The 24,486-nt window shown below is 52.0% G+C and overlaps 1 protein-coding gene across 3 annotated transcripts in view; it reads left to right on the forward strand.

The window, feature by feature from the left end:
* RXRG (retinoid X receptor gamma) overlaps window positions 1-24,486 on the forward strand; it is a 136,392-nt gene that overhangs the window by 1,676 nt on the left and 110,230 nt on the right. Inside the window, exon 1 of one of the 3 annotated variants that reach the window (XM_070395820.1) lies at window positions 2,366-2,431. The exons of the other annotated variants lie outside the window; for them this stretch is intronic. The gene's annotated coding sequence lies outside the window, so the exon portion shown is untranslated. Of the gene's footprint in view, window positions 1-2,365; window positions 2,432-24,486 lie in introns of those variants that run through there. 3 annotated transcript variants of the gene reach the window in all.

Genomic DNA, 24,486 nt, shown 5'->3' on the forward strand with positions numbered 1-24,486 from the left:
GGGACCCGGCGCACCCTGCGCTCGGACCCTCCCGGCCCGGCGGGCTCTCCCCGGGCGCCGGGGAGTCAGGTGTGCGGGCCGGACGCCCGTCTAGGCTGGTGCTGGCCCTTTCGCTGGGCTGTCAACCCCACGCCCCCAGAGTCCGGCGCGGGCTCCCGAGAGGTCTCCCGTTGCTGTGTCAGCCCCTTCCAGCGTCTCCCGCTCCCACCTTCTCAGGCGCGGGAGGCTTTGTGTGTGTGTGTGTGTTTTTAAAATATATTTTATTGATTTTTTTTTTTTTTTTTTTTGCAGAGAGGAAGGGAGAGGGATAGAGTTAGAAACATCTATGAGAGAAACATCGATCAGCTGCCTCCTGCACACTCCCCACTGGGGATGTGCCCACAACCAAGGTACATGCTCTTGACCGGAATCGAACCCCTCAGTCCGCAGGCACCGGTCAGGGCGAGGCTTTGTGTTTGAGGGCTTCTGGCGGGTTGCCCTTAAAGGGCTAGTCTGCAGGTTGGGAGGGAGGAAGCAGGAAAGCACTTCTGCCTCCTGGAGGGACCTGTTATTGCCTGGATGTAGTCCCCCCTCCCCCATTCCTATCTTGAAACCTGATCCCCATGGTGCTGGCATTGAGAGGTGGGGCCTTTGGGACCAGATTAGTCATAGGGCGGAGCCCCACGAATGGGATAGCGCCCTGATAAGGGACCCCGAGAGCGCCCCTGGCCAAGGCTGTCCTCTGTGTGAGGAAGCAGCTCTCCTAGGACACAACCTACCGGCCTCCAGGACTCTGGAAACCAATGGCTGCTGCTTAAGCCGCCAGCCTGTCTGTTCTACAGACAAGAGGCAGCGGAGGTGGGAGGAGGAGTGACTGAAGGACCAGGAGCGCAAGTCCGCCCCTCCTCCCCGTTTTTCCTGTTTGACCACAGAAAGGGACTGAACAACTCAGGGCCTTTTAAAATTTTCATTACAAAAGCAGGATTTGTTTATTATAGAAATTTTGGAAACCAGCTTTTCTAGCCACTCCATTAAAAATGGCAACTTTTGCCCTAGCCGGTATGGCTCAGTGGTTGGAGCGTCAGCCTGCAGACTGAAGGGTTCGGAGTTCGATTCTGGTTAGGGGCACTACTGGGATTGCAGGCTTGATCCCCGGCCCCAGGGGGCAACCAATCCATGTGAGACGTTTCTGTCTCTCTTGTCTCTGCCCCTCCCACTCTATCTAAAAATCAATGGAAAAAATGTCCTCCCTTGACGATTAACAATGACAAAAATTGCAATTTTTTTCTCAAGGGACTTCTTATCCCCTTCTTCACTTTATTTTGTACCGTCTGACATTGGTGTTAACATAAAAACATTCAAACCTGTAAGGAATTTTTGTGAATTTATTTGAGCCAAACTGTTGACAATTGCTGGGAAGCAGAACCTCAACAAATATGCTCCAGAGAATGGCGGGTTACATGTATATTTATACACTCGAGGCCCGGTGCACGAAATTTGTGCACTTGGGGAGATCCCTCAACCCAGCCTGAGCCCTCTCGCAGTCCAGAGCCCTCGGGGGATGTCCGACTGCCAGCTTGAGCAGTTGGACATCCTTAGTGCTGCCATGGAGGCGGGAGAAGCTCCCACCACTGCTGCTGCACTCGCCAGCTGTGAGCCTGGCTTCTGGCTGAGTGGTGCTCCCCTTGTGGGAGCGCACTGATCACCAGGGGGCAGCTCCTGCATTGAGCGTCTGCCCCCCCCCCCCCCCCCCCCCCCGGGTGGTCAGTGTGCGTCATAGCAACTGGTCATTCTGCCATTTGGTCGATTTGCATATTAGCTTTTATTATATAGGACTGCAATCAAAGGAAGGGACGTAGGTGGGTTACATGAAATCTATTGGTGATAGACTTAGAGAGGCAGGAGAAAAGCAAAGCAGGGAAACTCCTGGGATTGGATAAAAGGTAAAATGATAGACACATACTTAGGTGGGTACAAGAACAATTAACATGATAACAATGAAGGAATCTGTGGTCTCTGTCCTGGTGCCCAGGCACATTTGGTTGTGCCCCAAGGGGTCCAGAAAAAGGGAAGTTACAAGTTACCCAGACATTTCAAGGGTGTGTAATTATAGATGCGAAAAGACACATAGGCTCAGTTAAGGTAAAGGTTAACCTTATTTGTTACATGAATGCATAAATGACTTTTCCATGAAGCCTGCACCTCCAGCTGACCACTTAGAGAGAAACATAGGTATGTGCCCTGACCAGGAATCAAACCCACAACCTCTGGCGTATGGACGACACTCCACCCATCTGAACCACCCAGCCAGGGCGGTGCTGTAAATACTGACAGTCACATTTTCCTCCCCAAGAGCCCAACGGGTTACGCTTCTGCAGCAGTCCACGGGAGCCCATCCGCATCGCCAACAGCGCGGGCTGTCGTCAGTCTTCAGCGTTTGCTAGTCTCATAGGTATTTCACTTTTGTGTTGATTTGCATTTATCTAATTGTCAGTAAGTTTTACTATTTCAAAGAAACTTTTTCTTTGAAAACTGCTAGTTCTTACCTTTGCCTGTTTTCATGTTAGGTTGTCATTTTTTTCTCCCTAACTTATACTAGTATAAGCATTTTATAAATTAAAGTAGTAAGGCCTTTGCTGCCATGCATGTTGTAAATATCTTTTTCATTTCACACTGATCTTTGGACTTTGTTTAACTTTTATTCTGTAGAGAAAAACTATACATTTAAATTTATCAATTAAAAATATTTTTTTATTGATTTCAGAGAGGAAGGGAGAGGAGAGGGAGAGATAGAAACATCAATGATAAGAATCATTGATTCGCTGCCTCCTGCATGCTCCAAACTGGGGATCAAGCCCTCAACCTGGGTATGTGCCCTGACCGGGAATCCTGGTTCACTGGTCAACACTCAACCACTGAGCCACGCTGGCTGGGTTAAAGTTATCAATTTTTTTTTCTTCTTTGGAAAGTTTTTTCTACCTCATTCATGAGACCTTTTTGAAACTTTATGCTTTAGTTTATATTTAACTCCTTTATACCTGTTACCTCTTGTGATAATTTTATTTATTTATTTATGTATGTAGTATGTATGAATGTTAATCCATTGATTTTTAGAGAGAGTAGAAGTGAAGGAGGGAGGGGGGGAGAGAGAGAAACATCAATGTGAGAGAGACACATCGATTGGTTGCCTCCTGCATGCAATCTGATCAAGCCTGCAACTCAGGTACGTGCCCTTGACTGAGAATTGAAAATTGAACCTGTAGCCCTTTGGTGTGTGGGCTGATGCTCTAATTACTGAGCAACCTATTAGGGTGATAATTTTTTGAGGCACCAAACTGAGGGAATGCATTAAGAATTGAGCTCCCCCCTGAAACAGTTTGTCAGTGAATTTGTGTTTTTCCTCCTTTTAAGCGTCACCTTCACCATGAACTAAAATGCCATTTGTATTTGGGTCTGTTTTTATTTTTTTTTGATTTTTGCATTGTTTCAATGATGTCTATTTTTTCCTCCAATATAAAACTGGTTTTAAATTTTGCTCATGCCTGGGTATTGCTATGCAAAAACATTACCGAAAGTCACAGCCTCACAAGCGCCCAGAACGCAGGCCCTCAGGGCACGTCTGAGCAAAGTTCTGTGGGAGAAGGGTTAAGGTGTGCCCGCCTGGCACAGAGCACAGCGGGTGGATGTGTCAGGGTGCAACCAGTGTGTCTGCAGATGCCTGATTGGGAAGGAATGCTCTGCAGGCCCTTAAAACTGCAAGTTGGGCAGGCCTGTGCCAGGGCCCACATCAGGGCCAAGTCTGCTTTCATTCAGAATAGTGGTGTATCTAGTGACCGGTGATGAGTCCTATTTAAGTAGTTACAGTGTAACCAGCTACAGGGCAGGGTTTGCAGCGCTGTGGGAAGAGGAGGACCTACTTCGGTGCAAAACCTGTGGCACACCCTCCAAAAATGGCTCCGTTTTCGGGAAAGAAGGAAGCGCTTAACTAGCAGTGCGCTTCCTTCTTGCTGTGTAGGATGGCTCGCCCTCTCACACGCATCACAACCGCCCCTCTCTCGGTTCTTATATTTTCATTAGTGCAGTTTGGGCACAGCTGCCCCCTTAGTCCCGCTGCCGGGAGCCAGTGCTCCTGCCCCTGCCTGTCGTTGGCTTTTCTGAGGGAGCCTACTTACCTCTCTATCAGGTGTTTGCTGCCTTTGGGTGTCAGTTCAGTACTGTTTCTCAACTCTGTGCTGTGCCAGTGGCTTCATCACCCTCCACCCCCACCCACCCCACCCCACCCCCATCTATACAGTTAAAGAACCTTCCCATCTTCTTCCACGACGACCTGTGTCCAGTCAAACCAATTACTTAGGTCCCCATTTCTTTCTCTAGAGGCGCATCTCTTGACACCCCACTTCTGACCTTTGTACTTTACACTTTGCCCTGCCCATTCCTCCCCCTTTCACGTCTCTGCATCTTTCAGGGGTGTTTTAACTTCACAAAATGAAGACTGATAACGTCTACCGCCTGTCCTGTCAGCATGGATCCTTTTCTCCTCTGTCCCCAAGGCTGTGCTTGGCCGTAAGAGCCACTGTGCACTGTGACATGCCCAGGCTGTCCCGGTGCTCACACGGGGTGGCGGTCTCATCCCCGGAGGCTCTGCTCTGCTCACTGAGCGTCACGCCCCCGGGGGGGGGTGTGACAAGGAGCAGAACCCAGGTAATCCTGGTGACACCGGACTGTCCGTCCATCTCGTGGAAGCACCTGTGAACAGGTGGGTGGCTTGCCGGCAGGTGATTGATGGGTCCTGCCTAGCGCTGCTCCTCTGAGGGCGAAGGTGGTGTGAGATCCTGTGTCAAAAGCGGGAGGGGCCCTAAGGGGAGCTCCTGGGCACCCCCCTTTGTAAGGGCAGCACGGCTGCTGTGAAGGCCGGCAAGGCCTCCCTGGAGGTGTGAAGGGTCAGAAGGTGTTGCTGTCAGAGGGCCAGAGGTGGCCAACACCAACCACTTCCACAGGCTTACAGTTCAGGAGGCCAGAGAGACAGGTCTGAAGTGGATGATGCCAGCACAGGTATGAAATGCCCGGAAAGGTGCCTGTTTAGTGCGGGTGGGGATGCCAACTCCGAGCAGCTCTCTCCTGATCTACTTCGTCCCTCCTGTGCTGAAACCCCAGGGGTGCAAAACCCTTTTCAGAACCTCCCTCCCCTCCCGTCTAAAGTGTGGGAGTGGCCAGTGCTCAGCAGGTGGCAGGTACTGCCTCTGGGAGGGAACTGGCTGGAGGACTGAGGAGGAGGAGAGGTCTGAGTACAAACCTCTCTGCTTCACCCACAAATGTGTCTAAAGACACAGCCAAGAGTTCCCAAAACATTCTTTACAATGTTGGAGGACCTCAGAGGACAGGCGGTGCTGCACAGAGGACGAGCTGCAATAGAAGACAGAGTCAGGGTGCCCTCAGGATTGTCAGGGTACACGGGTGTCTGCAGGCACCAAGCCAGCTCCTAAAGTCCGCTCCATCGCTGCAATTGTCACGCCAAGTGGTCAAGGGGGCCAGGGACTGCCTTCAGGGTGGTGGTCTGAGTGTGCGTGTGCACACTGCTCTGAGGCAGTCCCGCCACATCTGCTCAGATCCCAACTTCACACTCATACACGCGATCAGGGCAGAGGCAACGCAGCGAGAGCAGCTGGGGTTGTGGTTTCCAATCTCCTCGGACCACTTTCTCACAGTACAAAGTGGATTTTTGCATTGCAACCCAGCACACACACAAATTCACACACACTGGGATCCAAGGAAGTAGTTGGTCCTGGGGGAGTGACCAGCTCAAGGCTGTGACAGTCCCCAGAGGACAGAGCTTGCTGGTTTGGAACTGGGTGGCCGAGGAGATGAGAGGAAACTTCTTCCCAAATAGACTCTAGGGAAACTGTTTATTATATAAATGAGGGCCCTGAGTCACCGACATTTGCATTACAGCCAGAGCCCCCGTTCAACCAGATGCTTTAGGTATTTGCCAGAGAAACTGAGCCACCTTAGCTCACTCAGTCCTGCTAATCCCGTGGGACTTAGGCAGACCTACCTCCCGCCTGCCCCTTTATTCCTACAAAGCATTTATACTTACATTCTCCCAGCCGAGGCTCACATGCCATCCCAGGCATGATAGAAGGTTTTATTCCCTTACAGTAAAACCAGTTTAACAGGTATTCCTCTGCGTGTCTGGTTTTCTTTGACAAACTCCCCTTTCCTGTCCTGTATGTGAACGTCCACAGCTGCACCAGATGCCAGCTGCTTCTGGAAGCTTCTAGGGCTGTGGGGTGCGTGGAGGCTGGTCAGTGGGGTATGTGGAGGCTGGTCATTGAGGTCTGATAAATGAAAGAAGAGCAGCAGGAGTGGAGGAGGCGATGCCTATTTGATCTGCCCTGAGACTTAGCTTGCAGAGAGCCATGTGGAGGGATGTAGGGTGCAATCAGCACACACACCAACTGCCCAGGTGGGGACGCAACACAGGCGCTGAGGCCAGTACGACAGTCACCGCCTTGCTTGTACCCTCACATGAGTGGAAGCCTGCAGTGTAATTCCCTAAATGCAGACCCGCGCTGTTAGACCAGAGCCTGCCTGCCGCTCGCAGCGCCCCCTGCTGGCGACTCCCGAGGCTGTGAAGAACTCGGCGCTGGGCTCCTCCCGAGGTTAGATCCGCCTCTTGAAACTCCAAAGGGAAACAAGAGGAACTCCCAGGGACCTGCGGGGCAGAGCTGCTCCCGTGAGTGAATGAGATTAAAACTGGTTCCCGAGACCCAGGAGAGGCCCGCAGAGCCCGCGGCAAGCAGCGCTGGCATCTGTCTGCAGCGGAAAGGAAGGCCTTTCCCTTCGTTAGTCTTCCTGCAAAGGCAACTCCGTACAGTCAGCTCAGAAGTTCAGCATCCTCCGTGGACACCGGGAGCAAGCTGGAGAGAGAAGTTAGCAGCCAGCATAATGGTGTGGGCTGGTGGGGGGGACTCAGCCGACCCCTGTGAGAAGGGAGGTTCAGCCGGCACCCCGTCAGGAGAGAGTAACAGTGATTTGAAAACTACAAAGATGCCACCCACGTAGGACTGAAGAAACATCACCAGTCTTCCTCTGGGAACAGGCATGCGCTCAGGAAAAGCACAGGTCTGCGCGGCTTAGAAGCACGAGTCCTGTCTAATGTGCATTTGATGAACAAACACAAACCACAAAACAAACCCGAGGTGACTGATTCTGATGCAGGAAGGACCGTGTTCCGAGCCTGAGCCCAGGCCTTGCAGTGCGAGTGCTGGCGGGGGAGGCCCCTTCCTCCTCACTAGGCATCTGTGACCTCTCCCTGCAGCCAGGCCTCTGGCTGTGATGCATATTATTCCTGTGATCTGCAGGGCGGAGACTTGGGGAGGATTAGTCACCATTTCTCTTCTTCCTGAAACCCCAGCTCCTCACTGGTCTGCAGAATGGGGCTGGTAGGGTACCTGGTACCTCGCGGCATTCACTTTTTTGCTGGCGGTATTTCTTCCTCTAGGGATGCCATTTTCTTCTTTGATTCAAAACCTTACTTCTCCTACTTGCCCAAATCTTCCCAGAGCCTGCCTGCCGCTCGCAGCGCCCCCTGCTGGCGACTCCAGAGGCTGTGAAGAACTACAATTAGGGCCTGTCACATCACCTGGGGGCACCTGTCCCCACCTGGGGGCAATGATGGTGGTGATGATGATGATGGGCGGTTTTGTTTATCTGTCTCAGGGAGCAAACCCTGGAGATGGTGATTAGTTACCTGCTCCAGCCGCCAGCGGATCCTGCCAGGCCCCAGCCGGTATGATCTCCCAGCAGATCTCCAACCCATCACTCGGCTTTGGACATTATGACGTGGCAGCACCTGATTGGTGGGTCATGGAGAGCACATAAAAGAGGGCGCAGCCCATGGGCAGACTCTCCTGCTCTGCTGCATCCAAGAGGCGGCCTGTTGCCTTAGTAACCACAAAAGCCCAGGGTGGGGTCCGGGATCGCCTGGGCACCTCTGAGGAGGCCTGTTGCCTTAGCAACCAGGAAGCCCTGGGCGGGCGGAAGTCTGCTGGAGCCCCAGGTGGGTGCAGACAGGCTTGTCAGGATAGGAACCCCATTCCTCCAGGAAGCCTTCCCAGATGGATGGAGCGATGGCCTGGCCTCCACTGCCGCAGTTCCTCAGGGAGCACTTAAAGTGTAAATCCACTTGTCCTGACATGGGCATAAGGAATACTTTTATTTTGTGGCTCAATGTAATTGTTTAAAATAAGTAAACTCTGAAAACGTGCCAGTATATGAGAAGCACACACACATTTCCTGCTTATTTTATACTAGAGGCCCGATGCATGAAATTTGTCCCTCACAGTCTCAACTGGCACTCGCAGCACCTCACAGCCCCAGCTTCTTCTGGAAGGTCGTTCTGACAGTCTGTTTGGTCTAATTAGCATATTAGCTCTTTATTATATAGGATGCTTGCTAGACATATTTTGTTATTTGAGTTCCCATGTATGATTTTTATGAGAAAGGTTACATTAGGGATCCCTGCCATGTTCTGAAATTTCCAGATATGTTAACAGATGCAGAAAGAGCAAAGGAATATCCTGAAGTCACTCACAGGGGGGTTGGGGTGGTCCACCGTTAGGGACAATGCCCACAGTCTCATTCCCCATCACCTTGGTTTAAAGATAGGCCTGGAGCCCGCTGATGTGGCTCAGTGCTTGAACATCGTCATGGTTTGCTTCCCGGTCAGGGCACATGCCCGGATTTCGGGCTCGATCCCCAGTAGAGGACATACAGGAAGTAGCTCATTGATAATTCTCTCTCATCATTGATTTTTTTCTCTCGGAAATCAATAAAAACATATTTATTTATTTTAAAAGTATATTTTTATTAATTTAAGAGAGGAAGGGAGAGGGAGAGAGAGAAACATCAATGATGAGAGAATCATTGATCAGCTGCCTCCTGCATGTCCCACACTGGGGATCAAGCACAACCCAGGTACATGCCCTGACCAGGAATCGAATGGTGACCTCCTGGTTCATAGGCCGAGGCTCAACCACTGAGCCACGCTGGCTGGGCAATAAAAACATATTTAAAAAAATAAAATAAAGATAGGCCTGGATTTTCTTCTCAGAGGGTGGAGGGTACTGATGGAGAAGAGGGGGAATAAAGGACGAAAAGAAGAAGTGAGGGCACGTACCAGACTTCCTGGTGTCCTTGGCGTAGACATTTTCCTTTCCCAAGGGTAGTCTTTAACTTTATTTTTATATGTAATTTTCTCTCTTGTTATTAAGCTTTTACTTTCTTTGAGTGGCTTTAGGTTCTCAACAAGATTGAGGTGCAGAGACTTCCCACAGGCTTTCTGCCCCACATGCACAGCCTCCCCCATTACCAGCCCCCTCCCCCCGACTAATGAACCTACGCTGACATCACATCACCCAAAGTCCACAGTTTACCTAAGGGTTCTCCTTGGCGTTGTACATTCTATGGGGTTGGACAAATTATGTAGGTAGTTTAGCAAACAACCTCAAAGCATTGGGACCAAGCTAGTGAGATAAGCAGGTTAATAGCTGGTTGATCTCAGTTTGGAATTTAAGAGGAAGAAGGAGACATAGAAGTAGTGTACTGGTTTTCCTCTGTAGCTTTCAAGGTAGTTCAGGGGGAATGCCATCAGCATTCTGGGCAATGTGGCCGCGCCACCTGGAGGTCAATATGTAGATTCCACGGGAACCTTGGAAAAGCAGTCCTCATTTGGAAGTGTAAATCCTGAGAATCAAAACTACCCATCATTCACTCATTCTTTTGCTCCCTCTCTCTCTTCTCTCTTTGTCACAAAGGATTTGAGGACGTGGCCTAATACATTCATTCCCATTCAAGCTGCTTTGAAATGTAAGCATATAGAAATGGGGAGCTTATGACTGTGACTTTAGGCTTCACCACATTTACTACCAAGCTCTTAGTCATCACCGTAACACTCAGCTTCAAATAGGCTATGGTGGTTACTGAAAAATGTTGTAGATCAAAATAGAAAACATTGAACAAAGTATTTTCCTGTTGACTTTGAATTGCTATTTGGGAAGTATTTAAAAAATATTTTTTTCTGCCACTTTGAAATTAGTAGGGATTCCTAATTCCTTCTTTAAATTTTTTTCTAGCACCCATGTTGTTCATAAAATGTACATATTGATCTGCATGGGATTGCCAGGATTTTGGTTTTATTTGATCCAAACAATCAACAACATTGGCAATTTCCTGTGATTCAAACAATATCTGAATAGGAAAAATTTTACTTATAATTTTGAAGTTGAGCCCTGGCTGGGTAGCTCAGTTGGTTGGAGTGTCATCCGGTACACCAAAAGGTTGTGGTTTCGATTCCTGGTCAGGGCACATACCTAGGTTGTGGGGTCAATTCCTGGTCAGGGTGCATTCGATCGATGTTTTTCTCTCACATCCATGTTTCTCTCTCCTTCTTTCTCTCTTCCTCTTTCCCCCAAATCAATAAAAATATCCTCCGGTGAGGATTAAAGACAGATTTGAAGTTGAATCCTTTTGTTTGCATATAAGCAATCAGCTCCTAATGTATTGATTTTATAAGTTAAGATTTTATCTATTGGGCTTCCTTATGGCAGGCAGGGCCCACTCACAACTTCCCAGACTTCTCTGGTGTGCACATGTGTGGTATGTATTCTGACTAGCAAGTCAGGAATTCAAGGGCAACCAGACGCCTTTCAGCACATGTCCTTCGCAGCGTGGACCACAACCCCCCTGACAAGTCGGAGGTTACTGACTGAAACGCAGCCAGTCGCTGGGAACCGGCGTGTCTTCGCTCCATGACCTTCACAGCTGGCCTGTTTCCTATTAATGATTTTTTGCTTTTGTTGGAGGCCTGGGATGGTGCGGTTTCCTGGTGAGTTTCCAGATCTTCTGCCATTCTTCTTGCACAACTCATTTTCTTTGTGGTGGGTCTCACCAAAGACACCGCGTGCAGAGAGGGGCCTCTGGAAACGATCATGTTTCAGCAGCAGAACTGCTTTCACATCTGCTGTCATTTACAGCCAGCATCTCTGGGCTCGCCCGCGGAAAATATCCCGCAGAGCGGCACGGGGAAACGCTAGCAGAGGGGCCGGGAGGTGCCCTGTGACTTTCCAGAGGGTTCCTGGGAGACCTCAGCCAAGGCCATTTTTGTTCTTGGGTTTCACTGGTTGGGTGTGTCCCTTCCTGCTTTGCAGGTGAACTTGAGAAATCACTTTGCTCATCCTCCTTGGTCCCGAAACGCCATCACGATGCACATGGAGCCCAACTCCACATTCTAGGGCCGCCGGGCGCTCCTGTGGGTCCTCACCCGCTGATTCGCACTGGGCCCGTCACCGTTGTCCCGAGAGCTCTGCAGGGAGGGGGCTCCATGTGGTCTGGCTGTGGGTTGTCACCTGGGGAGCTGATGACAGTCAGGAACTTGGAGTGTCTTGTCTTCAGGAGTTGGTTGCCATTGAGGTGTTTCTAGGCCAGTGATGGCGAACCTTTTGAGCTCAGCGTGTCAGCATTTTGAAAAACCCTAACTTAACTCTGGTGCTGTGTCACATATAGAAATTTTTTGATATTTGCAACCATATATATATATTTAAATATTTTACAGAGAGAGGAAGGGAGAGGGATAGAGAGTTAGAAACATCAATGAGAGAGAAACCTCAATCAGCTGCCTCCTGCACACCCCCTACTGGGGATGTGCCTGCAACCAAGGTACATGCCCTTGACCGGAATCGAACCTGGGACCCTTCAGTCTGCAGGCCGACGCTCTATCCACTGAGCCAAACCGGTTAGGGCAAGACTTAGATTTTTGATATTTATTTTATATATTTAAATGCCACTTAACAAAGGAAAAATCAACCAAAAAAATGAGTTCGCGTGTCACCTCTGACACGCGTGCCATAGGTTTGCCATCACTGCTCTAGGGCCTTTTCCAGGTTGTTCTGGACGCGATTCAGGAAAGCCTGCCGGTACCCCGGGCTAACCTGAACGCGCTGCGTGGCTGAGTCGCTGTGATCTTACGAGGGACAGTCCAGCTCGCGGTGAGATTTCCGTCTTTTCAAAGGCGTTGGATAGTTAGGGGTGAAGATGCCACGGCCCAGGAAGATCCCACACCGCCCCAGCGGGCAGCGAAGGCTCGCCTGTCCGTAATGGAGAAAATGTGAAGAGCTCCGTTGAGCCTGTGAGGCCACGTGCTTCTTGTATGTAAGTTACATGTTGTTCATGTAATCTGCAGGGCGGAGACTTTGGGAGAATTAGTGAATAAGTCAGTCACCTGCAGGACACACGACCAGAGAGGATCAGGCCTCATTCTCGCCTGAACGTGAGCCTCCTGGTTAATAACCCAGCTGTCCTGACCGCACGGAGCCTGTGCTGGGACAGACCTCAGATTTGTGCCGTGACCTTGTACTAATGAATGTATGAAATGCCTTATTTTCAATATTTTTATTGATTTCAGAGAGGAAGGGAGAGGGAGAGAGATAGAAACAGCAACGATGAGAAAGAATCATGGATCGGCTGCCTCCTGCACGCCCCACACTGGGGATCGAGCCCGCAACCCGGGCATGTGCCCTTGACCGTAATCGAACTGTGACCTCCTGGTTCATGGGTTGATGCTTAATCACTGAAGCACGCAGCCGGGCCCACCTTTATTTTCAAAAGTACATGTGCTCTCACTGAACCAGCGCCACCCGGTGGAAATACAGTGCAGTCTAGGCACGCAGTTTAAATATTCCAGTTGTCCCACTAAGAAGTAAAAAGAAATAGGTGCAATTAATGTTCACAATATACTTCATTTAATTCAATAGATGCCAAATAGTATCATGTCACCCTGTCATCAACATGAAAGTCATTAGTGAGACACTTTATGTCTTAATTTTTGTGAAGTCTTAGCAATCCCGTGTGTGTGGTCCACATCCATTCAGCTGGGCCACCTCGAGGGCTCAGTGGCCTCAGGCAGCTGGTGGCAGCTGAAGTGGACAACAGAGCAGAGAGAGGGGGCAGGACAGAGGAGGAAGAGCCCCTTGCTGGGGAGAGCTCCGTGGTACTGGGCTTCTCAGACATTCTCCTGTTCGAACTTTAATGGAAAGCATTGGCTTCCTTTATTTAACACCCGAGGAGACTGATCAAAACAAGAACACAATCACGTAGACCCAGCGTCTAAGCAAAAGCAGCTGAGCCGTGAGCACGGGCGGCGGCGGTGGCAGCGTGAGATGGGCTTTGGGAACAAGGCTGTGTCTGAGCTGTGAGCTCGGCAGGTCTGGACACCGGTGGCCTTTCCCCCTCGAATGATGGGCACAGAAGGGACCGTCTTGCGGGGGTGAGTGGGGACTGAAGCCGATTCCTCACGTGGCGTAGCTCGCTCAGTCGGTGTGCGGTGCAGGGAAGGGCCTCGGCACAGGTACTGAACCTTCCGCATCCTCCACCTGCTTGTCTCATGAGGGCACTGGCCCAAACTTTCTCCCCGTTCACCTGAACCGATGTCCTACTCTACATCCCCCGGATCTCCATTTCTGCTGCAGCCCCTGCCCACCGGCCCGCTGTAATGTGGCTGTTACACAAATCAGAACCTTAAAGTGAAGCACCGACGGCCATTCCAGATCCATGAGAAATGTTCCCTGAAAGCCTAACGCCAAGCCAGGTGAACAGACCACAGTACTTTCATTTTAGACCGACAGGTGGCAGCATCGTCTAAGCCACCAATGATCTACCACTCATTCTCCACGTGGAAGGGAATTGTCATAAAAAAGTCTAGCACTGCCCTGGCTGGTTTGGCTCAGTGGATGGAGCGTCAGCCTGCAGACTGAAGGGTCCCGGGTTGATGTCTGTCAAGGGCACATGCCTGGGTTGCTGGCTTGATCCCCAGTAGGGCGGTGTGCAGGAGGCAGCCAATCGATGATTCTCTCTCATTATTGATGTTTCTCTCTCCCTCTTCCTTCCTCTCTGAAATCAATAAAAATATATTAAAAAATAAAAAAAGTCTGGCACAGTCCACTGTCAGCTCCCAATGTGCTGGGGGAAAGCTGGGCACAGAGCTGCTCATTCGGGGACACGTGGGGATCAGGCCCTCAGTCTCAGAGTCAGGGTGCCCATGGGGGTGGTGTGGGCAGGGCCCCAGGAGGGCGGCGGCAGGATTAACTGCTCTCCTGCAGGTGATCGCCAAAGGTCAAGGCGTGGGGACAGAAAGGGTGGAGGGGTCGACCTGCTGGGGCAATGAAAACAGCAAGAACCTCTGCGAACAGCGTCATGGGAGACTCATCTTGTTGGGTCGCTGTGGCAGCTGGAAGTGACTTTCTTACTCTCATCCCCCCTTAGCAGGCCCTGTGATCTTTGAATGAGAAGGACCAAAAAGTTAAAAAGTTATTCTGGGTTTTTATAGCTTGTCAACCTGGAATTTAAGCCCTCAACACCCAAAACAATGACAGTTTGGCATCATTGTTAAGCTTTAGGCACCACGTCACTTTCCTGTTTGAATGAACGACAGGGCAATGGTGAAATCATTCTCGCTTCTTTTAACAGCTCCCTGCCCCCCTGCCCCACATGATGAGCCAGACTGAGAAAAGTCAGTCTCCTGTGTTTGCCTCCTCGGACCCAGTGAGAGAGACGTAGAAACATCAATGATGAGAGAGAATCATTGATCAGCTGCCTCCTGCATGCCCCTACTGGGGATCGAGCCTGCAACCGGGCATGTGCCCTGAACAGGAATCGAACCATGACCTCCTGGTTCACAGGCCAATGCCCAACCACTGAGCTATGCCAGCCGGGTCCATTTCTTAACTCTTTCTATTCCCCATTTTGCTTGTGACATGGGTGTTGTATATGGAGGTGTTCTGCTTGTTGAATGTTTGTTTATTGAATGGCTGTCTGGCCGTCAGGACCCCTGCCATGTCCGGATAGTTCCTTCCTCCTCATCTCATTAGCCAGAGCCTCCTGGCGCCCTGACCATTCAGCTTGGGGGCGGGGAGCCGGGGTGAAGTTGGGGAGCAGTTGGTTTTGAGGAGTCAGTGTCTGCACTCAAAGGTGTAGGCCAGTGATGGCGAACCTATGACATGCGTGTCAGAGGTGACATGTGAACTCATTTTTTTTGGTTGATTTTTCTTTGTTAAATGGCATTTAAATATATAAAATAAATATAAAAAATATAAGTCTTTGTTTAACTATGGTTGCAAATATCAAAAAATTTCTATATGTGACATGGCACCAGAGTTAAGTTAGGGTTTTTCAAAATGCTGACACGCTGAGCTCAAAAGGTTCGCCATCACTGGTGTAGGCAGATACTGGGTCCTCTTTGGGGACAAGGCTGTAGTTCTCCACGGCATCTCAGCATCCGGCCGGTTACTGAGCTGTTTGAGGCAGTTGCCCCGCAGAGACAGCCCTGAGAATGAGCCTGAGAAGGAGGGTCAATGCTGAGGGAAAAGGAAAAGTGCTTTTTTGGGAAGGCATGCTGGGCCCTGGGAAATCTGCATGTTGGGTGACTGTTCACTGCTTCCGGTTGTTCCATGACTCATAGGTAGAACCCGATTAGACCATCATCAGGAGCCACAGCCAGGCCACTGGGCCCAGTTTGGTGCAGCCCGTCTGCCGCTGGTGAATGCAGCTGGGATGGGGGGGGGGCCAGGACGGAGCCTCCTGTCCCGCCCAGACTCTGTGGCTTTCTCTGGCCACATGCGGCGAGCGGCTTGTGTAGAGCGCAGGCGGGCTCCCAGGAGAGAGGGATGGAAGTGCCGAGTGGTGTTACGTTTATTTGGGTTTCATGTAGGTTTCAACTGTACCTCTAGCTGCAGCTCTTAGTGCCTTACAAGCTTGGGCAGAGCTGGGCTCGTCCTTGGCCGGACCCAGGTGTCATGATCTGTAGGTGTCTGACTTCAGAGACATTTAAATTTGTATTTTGGTGAGCAAATGGGATCAAGAGAAAACAATGAACATATTCCCACCCAGATCCTTTCTGTCCCCCTGCCTTCTAAGAGGGGAGAAGGCATCCTGGCTGGTGGCTCAGTTGGTTGGAGTGTCATCCCATAACCCAAAGGTTGAGGGTTAATTCCTTGTCAGGGCACATGCCCAAGTTTCTGGTTCAATCCCTGGGCGGGGCCCATACAGGTGGCAACCTATCAATGTATCTCTCTCACATAGATGTCTCTTTCTCTCTCTCTCTCAAATCAAGAAACACATCCTTGGGTGAAGATAAAAATCCTACCTAATAAAGAGGGAATATGCAAATTGACTGTCACACCATCACAAAGATGGCAGTGCCCACAGTGGAGGCGGAGTTTCTGTAAAACAAGATGGCTGCACCCACAGCAGAGGCCGAGTTCCTGTAATGAGCCTTAAAGAGCAATCAGCAGGGACCTGAGGCTGTGTGGCACTGGGCCGGGGCAGGGGACCTGAGGCTGCGCCCCCCACCCCGGCGCCAGGCCAGGGAGCTGAGGCTGTGCCCTCTGCCTGGCAGGCTTGACGGGGGACCTCAAGGTGTGCCCCCACCCGGCCTGGGCTGAGGGACCTCAGGCCGCATCCCCTGCCCTGGCACTGAGCCTGGGGACCTCAGGTTGCATCCCCCGCTCAGCAGGGCTTGACGGAGGACCTCAAGGCACGCACCCTGCCCCAGTGCCGGGTTGGGGGACCTCAGGCTGTGCCGCCCGCCCTGGCGCTGGGCTGAGGGACCTCAGGCCGCACCCCCCACCCTGGCGCCAGGCTGGGGGTCCTGAGGCTGCGCCTCCCGCCTGGCAGGGCTTGACAAGGGTGGGGCCGGCCGGGTCTGGATTTCACCCAATGGGGGTGGGGCTGGCTGGGTCTGGGTCTCGTGCGATTTTGAGGTGCTGTGGGTGGGTGGGGACTTGACTCTGGGTCCCACGGCACACCCCATACTCTGACAGGAGGAAGATTTTCATATACATTTCACTAATTTTCTTTCAACTCTGACACTTCTATTATAGAGAAAGGGCAAATAGCACTATTAAAATATTTCCTCTAATTAATCCCCTTTTAATGTGCATGAATTTTGTGCACCAGGCCACTAGTAAATAAATAAGTAAGCAGGCCTCTGGGATGGCAGCTGCTCCTGGGCTGAGGATCCAGGAGGAGAAGGGACTAGAGTTGCCGGTTGAGCTGCACCTGCGCCAGAGGGAGGCATTTCAGGAAGGGAAGCTGGAGGGCGAGGCCTGAGAGGCGGCGGGCACCTGGAGAGGGTGGGCTTGACCCTGGCAGTCCTGTGCCCTGTGGAGAGTAGGAGGGGTGGGGGAAGGGGGCTGGAGGAGTTCTATGATCACTAGGAATGGATGTTCCCTTGGTGTCATTTAAAGAAATTGCAGCAAAGATTTCAATTGCTTTTCAGAGCTCGTCAAAGACCAGCTTGCTCTTTCTTTGGTGTCGCTGCCTCCCTGCAGGGGTCAGCTTCCCGCGCGTTGCAGGAGCTAATGAGCCAAGATGCTAGTCCCGGATTCACTGTCATGTGCCGAGATGTCGGGGAGGGGTCCACAGGGCGCTGAGTCCACGCTCAGGGTGCCCTATGAACCCTTTTGAAGGGGCCACCGAGAGGTTCCCCCAACGCCTCGCTCTGCAGGTGGTCACAGCGAGGCCTGGATCTGAGGGGCTTCACGTCTGAAGTCCCTCTTTCCCTAAAAGCCAGGCTCCCCGTGGTGTGGGCGGCCCCATGGTAACTGCGTGGTGACCGCCGACACCTGCTCTGTGCAGGGAGCACAGTGGCACAGCTCAAAAGGGAGGCTCTTTGCAAAGTCGCCCTTTTCCTTGTTTGTGGTAAGCAGGGTCTTGTGACATGATCCCTGGCGTAGCAATCGGGCAGCAGTGTGAGTGGGCGTTAGGAACCAGGCACGGAACCAGGGCCTGGCCGGGCCGCTGACCTGGTCCCAGAGAACCCCTGAGACTCAGGCGGGTCGGGGCCGGGACTGGAAAATCCGAGGCCAGCTCGGCTCTGGCATGTGAGGGTCCGGGGCGCAGGCGGCGTTTGCCGAGACGTGGGTCTCCCCTGCCGGTGTCCAGGCTGTCAGTCCAGGAAGGAAGCTTCTGTGGGGAGTCCGATGGGCTCCCAGCAGCTGCCAGAGGGAGCGACCCCCGGCTCAAGTATCGGAGCAGAAGCAGATTCTTTTCTTCCTTGTCCCTTGAGCTGCTTCTTTCCACACGTGAGGCAAGGGCTGCCACACGTCCGTTCAACGTGCTGATTCCCGCCGTCATCACAGGAGGGGACGTGCACATACACCAGTCAGTCTCCCCTGGGCTGCACCTCTGTTTCCCCGGAGATGACTCCCCGAAGGAAGGTCCAAGTCCGGACGCGTGCACTGTGGAGGGGGCGGTACTTTATGGCCTCACCTCGCGGTCACTTTGTATCCCACAGACTCTGGGTTGCAGGCAACGGTTAAGAGGCCAAGTCTAACTACTACCGCCATGTCACCTGTGTCACTGGGAAGACCCTGGCTATGTTGCTGAGGCCTGATTGTGTCTCAAGGCGCCGCCCCCCCCCCACCTCCGGCACCCACACACACACTCCTGTTTGGCTGCCCGTCTGTGTGGCCGGCGTGCAGGCCTGAAGGACTGAGCAGCCAGAGCGGCACAGGCGTTGGGGTCCATCTGAGACCTTTGCTGAGCCTGGGCTCCTCACCTGTGAGGTCACAGCACCGCCGCAGGGAGCCGTGTGAATGTCCATGTCGCACAGGGGTGCGCGCCTCTGTGGCTGAGCGTGGGCTCCGCGTCTCACGGACTCCGTCACTACGTGACCTGTGTGAAGTGAGGATCGTATGGCGCCTGCGCCCGGGCTGTGGCATTTGGAGGCGGCGGGGAGGTAGCAGGACCTCTGGGGTGCCTGGCACAGAGAGCCGCCCAGTGCAACGGGAGCTCTGATTTGAGCAGGATTTTGAAAGGTGACCGATAATGGTTTGAATGACAAGATGAACTCAGGCACAGGGCGTGGCCGGGAAAGGGGGCACCTTGGGGTTGGGGCAGCAGCAGGCCAGGGTGGTGCTGGGTGGAAACCAGCTCTTGCTCTTCATGTGGAGGGACGCGAGGGGGTCAGGGAGGCGCCCGGCGGGCAGAGGGTCCGCCTGCGGAGGTTCTGGTGGGGTTGGGAAGCGCTCTCTTTGTAGAGTGACGGCGCCTCACTCCTGCCTTTTCCTCGATCACTCTCACCGCCTGGATGCCTTCAGAGTCAGTCTTACCCCTTCCGTGGAGGCGGAGCTTCCTTCTCTGAGGTGGAGCCAAATCTAACGAGTAAGGAGGGGGACCAAGTTGAGCAACGGATTCAGATTAAAAATACAAAACAAACTAAACCAGCGTGGTTATTTCCCCCCTGACTTTGGAAAACAATGCTACGAGCAAGTTACACCTAAAAATCAGTTTCATAATCTCACATTTTGTGTATGGAGCATGTTAGGTCATACCTGCTGCATATGAGGCATGCGATTAGGGGCGGGGCTTGCAAAGACTGGCATGTACACCCGGCGTGGGGTGGCGGAGGGACCAGGGGATCCATCCTCCTTGTGCGGTGAGACGGGACTGGGGGTTCGTCCAGGTGCCGGGAGTGACACGGCAGTGTGTGTGTGTGTGTGTGTGTGTGTGTGTGTGTGGAGGCGGGGGGGAGGGGTGGGGGCAGCAGCGCCGGGCCTGCGAGGTGGGAAGGAGGAGGTGTTGCTAGAGCAGGTGTTGGAGGGTGAGCATGAAAGTCCATGGGTGAAGAGGGGGTGTATGTGTGTCGGAGAGGGGATGGGTGTGCGAAGGCTCAGAGGCCATGAGGGTCAGGACACTGTCCTCAGGAGCAGGAAGGTCACCAGACGGAGTGTGTAAGGGCAGTCTCCCCTTAGACACCTCACGTAAGTGATGGAGGCGGCGTGACGCCAAAGCCCAGCCTCTTAGCCACAGAGGCACACACCTTGAGAGCACATTCACATTCACGTGCTGTCTGCGGAGGAGGTGCTGGCGAGGCCAAGCAAGGCCGTCCATCTAAAAAATATAGATTTTTATTGATTTCAGAGAGGAAGGGAGAGGGAGAGGGAGAGAAACATCAATGATGAGAGAGAATCATTGACTGGCTTCCTGCACTCCACCTACTGGGGTTTGAGCCAGCAACGCAGGCATGTGCCCTGACTGGGAATCGAACCGTGACTTCCTGGTTCAAAGGTTGATGCTCAACTAAAAATTGAACATAATTAAAGCATAGTGATTAATCACAGAAACAATATGTAATTATATATGTGTTTTCCGATGGTCTTAGGCGACCCCTGTGAAAGGGTCGTTCGACCCCCAAAGAGGTCTCGACCCACAGGTTGAGAACCGCTGGGCTAGGCCTTCCACTTTGAAGAAACTTTCTCAGATGTCGTCTTAAAAGTTGGCAAATGAAAGGCAGCTGAGAAGATGCGGGTCCTGCCAGATCCCCTTCCCCAAATCCTGCAAGGCTTTCGTGGGAGGAGCCGGGCGCGCAGTGGGCCAGGTTTCCCTGGAGGCTCTCGGGGAGGAAGTGGAGTGGGCCTCCCGCCAACGCCCACACTGCGCCGTGAACGTACTTTGATCTGTACCTGATGGCTCAACACTGAGCCTGGCCTCAGGGCCACCGTTCTGAGCATGGCAGTGTCCCATACAGCCCGGTAGCTGGAGGCGAGCAGCCGGTGCCAGGGATGAGTGCATGGACTGACCACAGGCAGAGCCCAGACCAGGGGCCTGACTTCCGAGTGGCCCCAGGTCCTCGGGGACGGTGACAGTCCGATGCCCAGGGCCGACTTCAGAGAGTCTGTCTGATCTCGAAGCGCCTGGTGTTCCCGTGCGGACGGAGTGTGAGCCACACTGGATCAACGTCACCCTAAATGAATCCTCATGCCAGCTTCGTTCTCTCCCTCCCTCCGTTTCTCTCTCCTTTCCCCCTTCCTCCCTCCCTCCCTGTCACTCTCCCTCATTCGTTCTTTTTCTGAGCTTCTGTAAACTGGATCCAGTGATTCAGGGAGAAGCCACAATGCTATCCACCCCCTTTCCTTGTCTCTCCAACAAGCCTGTTGGCTCCTTGCAGGCTGGGCCTTTCACAGACTCTCACGTGGGTACACTCCCTGCATGGAAACACACACACACCGAGCCCCTCATACTTTCTGGTGACTGTGCAACAAGATATTTTAAAGACTGTAATCCAGCCGAGGCTGGCGTGGTCAGCTGCTGGCTTCCACCCTCCATGGTGTCTCTGTGACTCCCTGTGTCCTTTCCCCTCAGTCTCCGCCCGTCCCGCCATCCAAAGTTCCCGGTGGGCAGAACACACACGGGGGCTCAGCAGGTCCCCTGCAGCCCCAGCTCCCGCATTTCTTACGGCCGCTGGTGCAATCTCACCCCTTGGGGAGCCCTGGCCTGAGCTCCCTGGCCACGCTCACCTCTGCAGATGCTCTTCAGCCTTGTGTTTCTCACAATGACACCCCTCTTCAGTCTGCTTTCGATGCAGCTGTCCTTGTTGAGCTGGCTGTGTGGGGTGGCAGGTCAGAGCCACGTGGATGATGTCCCCGTTGGTCAGAGTTCTCCTCTGGGCTCTGGCGATGAGGGCCCAACCTTCTTGACACTCTGGGTTCCTTTCTGTGTCTCTGCCTTGGCCCAGCTGCCCGGGTTCCAGTTATGTAGGTTCGAGTCCTGCTTGCTGCCTGAGCTTGGGCACAGTTTTCGCCTCTCCAAGCCCCCATTTCCTTGCTTGTAAATCAGGACCCTAAGGTGGTTAGGAGATTTAAATAAAACGCTGCTTGCACCGAGAGGGCCTGTTTAATGACTGGGGTTGGTGGTTACTTTTATTGTCCCTCCACTCTCCTGGTTCCAATTCTGTCCATCTAGCAAGGCCCACCCACAGCTCTGCCCGCTCCAGCCAGCAGGGAGCTCTGCCCGCAAATCTCCCGGTCACGCCTGTCTGAGATTAGTGCTTGGCCTTCAGTAAGGAATGCTGTGGCACTGTTGTGCCAGGTGCTAAGAGCTTCCATCCTCAGTCCCCAGGGTAGAGAGAGGCCTGAATGCTGGGAAGGAAGATTGTCTTGTTGCCTCTCCATGACCATCGGCACTATCAGCCTCCACTCTTCCTGTGAGTGTCATGATCTCGGAGGTACAGATTGACACACTCAGTGTGAGCTCCTGTGGGATAAACGGAGACAAGGGCAGCATCTACCCTGGGGATGACGACATCTCGGGGTCCAGCCCTCAGCTGGCTTCCCCAGTCACCACTCCTAGCAGGTGGGGGCGGAGGGGGGAGGTCCTTATTCTGAGAACTCATTTTAAGGCGACTCATGGACTGAAGACTTTGTTTTGACAACATCTCCCTGGAAAGCTGGTGTTCTCAGCCCTGTGTGTGCAGCGGAATTACCTGGAGGGGTTTAAAAAAAGTACTGGGAGATCCAAAATGGCGGCCGAGTAAGTGGAAGTGTTAGGGGCAAAAATAGAATATTGGGTAGTAGTTATGGTTATGGGAAATATTAATCATGCTCTGTTAACCATGATTGCCTTGTGCTGGTTAAAGGAAGGACATTCTAACCTGGCTGGGAGTTGTATGTCCCCGGACCTGGGAATCCACCTTGGACCTGGGAGTCAACCTTGGAATGTGGTCCATCCTCATTCAAGAACTGCCTATTGTAATGGAAAGATTGACAACCTCTTTGCCCAAACATTGGAGTCCCACCCCTGCCTGCATAGCCTATTTCCCCTACTTCCCCATGTAATCTTTGTCCTACCCTATATAAGCATCTGGTTTATGGAGGGTTGCAGAGCAGATTTTTGTGGGTGACCTTCTGCTCTCCCATACTGCTGACATTACTGGAATAAACACTCATATATGATTCAACCCTGTCTCTGCTGAACTGGCTCAAGCAGTGACAGGCAGCCCAGACCCGTTGGTTGTCCAGTTTCAGAAGCTACACTGACACTCTCCCAGGACCAAACTGGAAATACAACTAAAATAGAAGAACCACCCTGACAAATCAACTGAGAACTAGCTGGAGAGAACCCTGATAACCAAGGATGGAAAGTGGAGGCCACATAGAGACTGGTAGGAAGTGCAAAGGCATGAAAGGGATGGCTGGTCTCCCACAGACAGCAGCTGAAGTTCCAGAGGGATATCTCAGCTGTGGGGGGACCCCACTGAGAACTCTGGGAACTAAACCCTAAGCTGCCCCCCCCCAGTCCAGAGCACCAGAACTGAGAAAGGTGCCCACATAACATCTGACTATGAAAAGCAGCAGGGTTGCTGTCCACCAGCAAGTGATGGCTGGAAATGCAGGCACCTCTTAAAGGGCCAATGCACAAAATTTTGTGTGCAGCCACTCACCTTGGGTTCCAGCAGAGGGAGGGCAGAGTGGACTTGAGCTTGGTGAGGAGAGTCCAGGGTGGGGGAGCTCTAGGGTTGGATCCCAGAGGGTAGCCAGTACAGTTTCCTGTGCTGAGTCAATCTCTCACGCTGTGTAGGAAATATTTCTCCTTCGGACCTTTGCTATCCAGGTGGTTGTTATCTGGGAGGAAATCGGTTGCCACACCCTATTGGAAGATTTCTCACCCTACCCTGTGGTCGATAGTCTGAGGCTAATCAAGGCTGATTATAGTCAGACTACAAGCAGAGGAGGGTCTCTGGAGGCTTTGAGTCTTTGCATGATCTCCTTCTGGGCCTGGGGCTAGGAAAAACGGACCCTTGTGCACATCTTGGTCCTTTCCAAAGGCACCCAGCCCCAGAAGAAGGAGCCACAGGGTGTCATTTGCTGATAGCTCCAAGCAGGGCACTCAGGGTGAGTCACAGTGTCTGACACTGTCCTGCACTAGAGATTTGGAGTCAAAGCAGATCTACATAATACATAGACACACACCCAAACAGGCAGCCAAAACAGGGAGAGAGAAAAAACACACAACAACAAGCTCAAAATGAAAGAATAAGAGAATTCTCCAGAAGAAAAGCTAAATAAAATGGAGATAAGAAAGCCAAGGATTGGATCAGTGAATTAGAAGACAAGGTAAGAAAAAAACCCACTCAATCAGAGAACCAAAAAGAAAAAACGATGAAAAAACAGAAGGACAGCTTACAGGAACCATGGGACAACATGAAACATAACAAAATTCACATAATAGGTGTGCCAGAGGGGAAGAAAGTGAGCAAGGGATAGAGAAAGTGTTTGACGAAATAATGGCAAAAACTTCCCTAACCTGGTGAAGGAAAAAGTCACACAAGTTCAGGAGGCACGGAGTCCCAAGCAAGAAGAACCCAAACAGGCCCATGCCAAACTGTTACTTACAAAGGCTGTCAGATGAGTTATCATCAGGAACTCTACAGGCCACAAGGGAATGGCATAAAGTGTTCAAGGTAATGAAAAGCAAGGATCTGAAACAAAGATTATTATACCCTGTAAGGCTTTCATTAAAAATAGACAGTGAAATAAAGAGATTCGCAGACAAAAAAAAAAGACTAAAAGAGTTTATCACCACCAAAACAGCACTATAAACAATGCTAAAGGAATTACTGTAATGAGAAAAAGAGAGAGAAACATAGGCATAAAGAATTAAAATGGCAATAAATAA

This window comes from Myotis yumanensis, unplaced genomic scaffold (assembly GCF_028538775.1).
Source record: "Myotis yumanensis isolate MYYU_CA2020_CCGP unplaced genomic scaffold, mMyoYum1.0.hap1 SCAF_17, whole genome shotgun sequence".
In the NCBI taxonomy this organism is placed as follows: Eukaryota; Metazoa; Chordata; class Mammalia; order Chiroptera; family Vespertilionidae; genus Myotis; species Myotis yumanensis.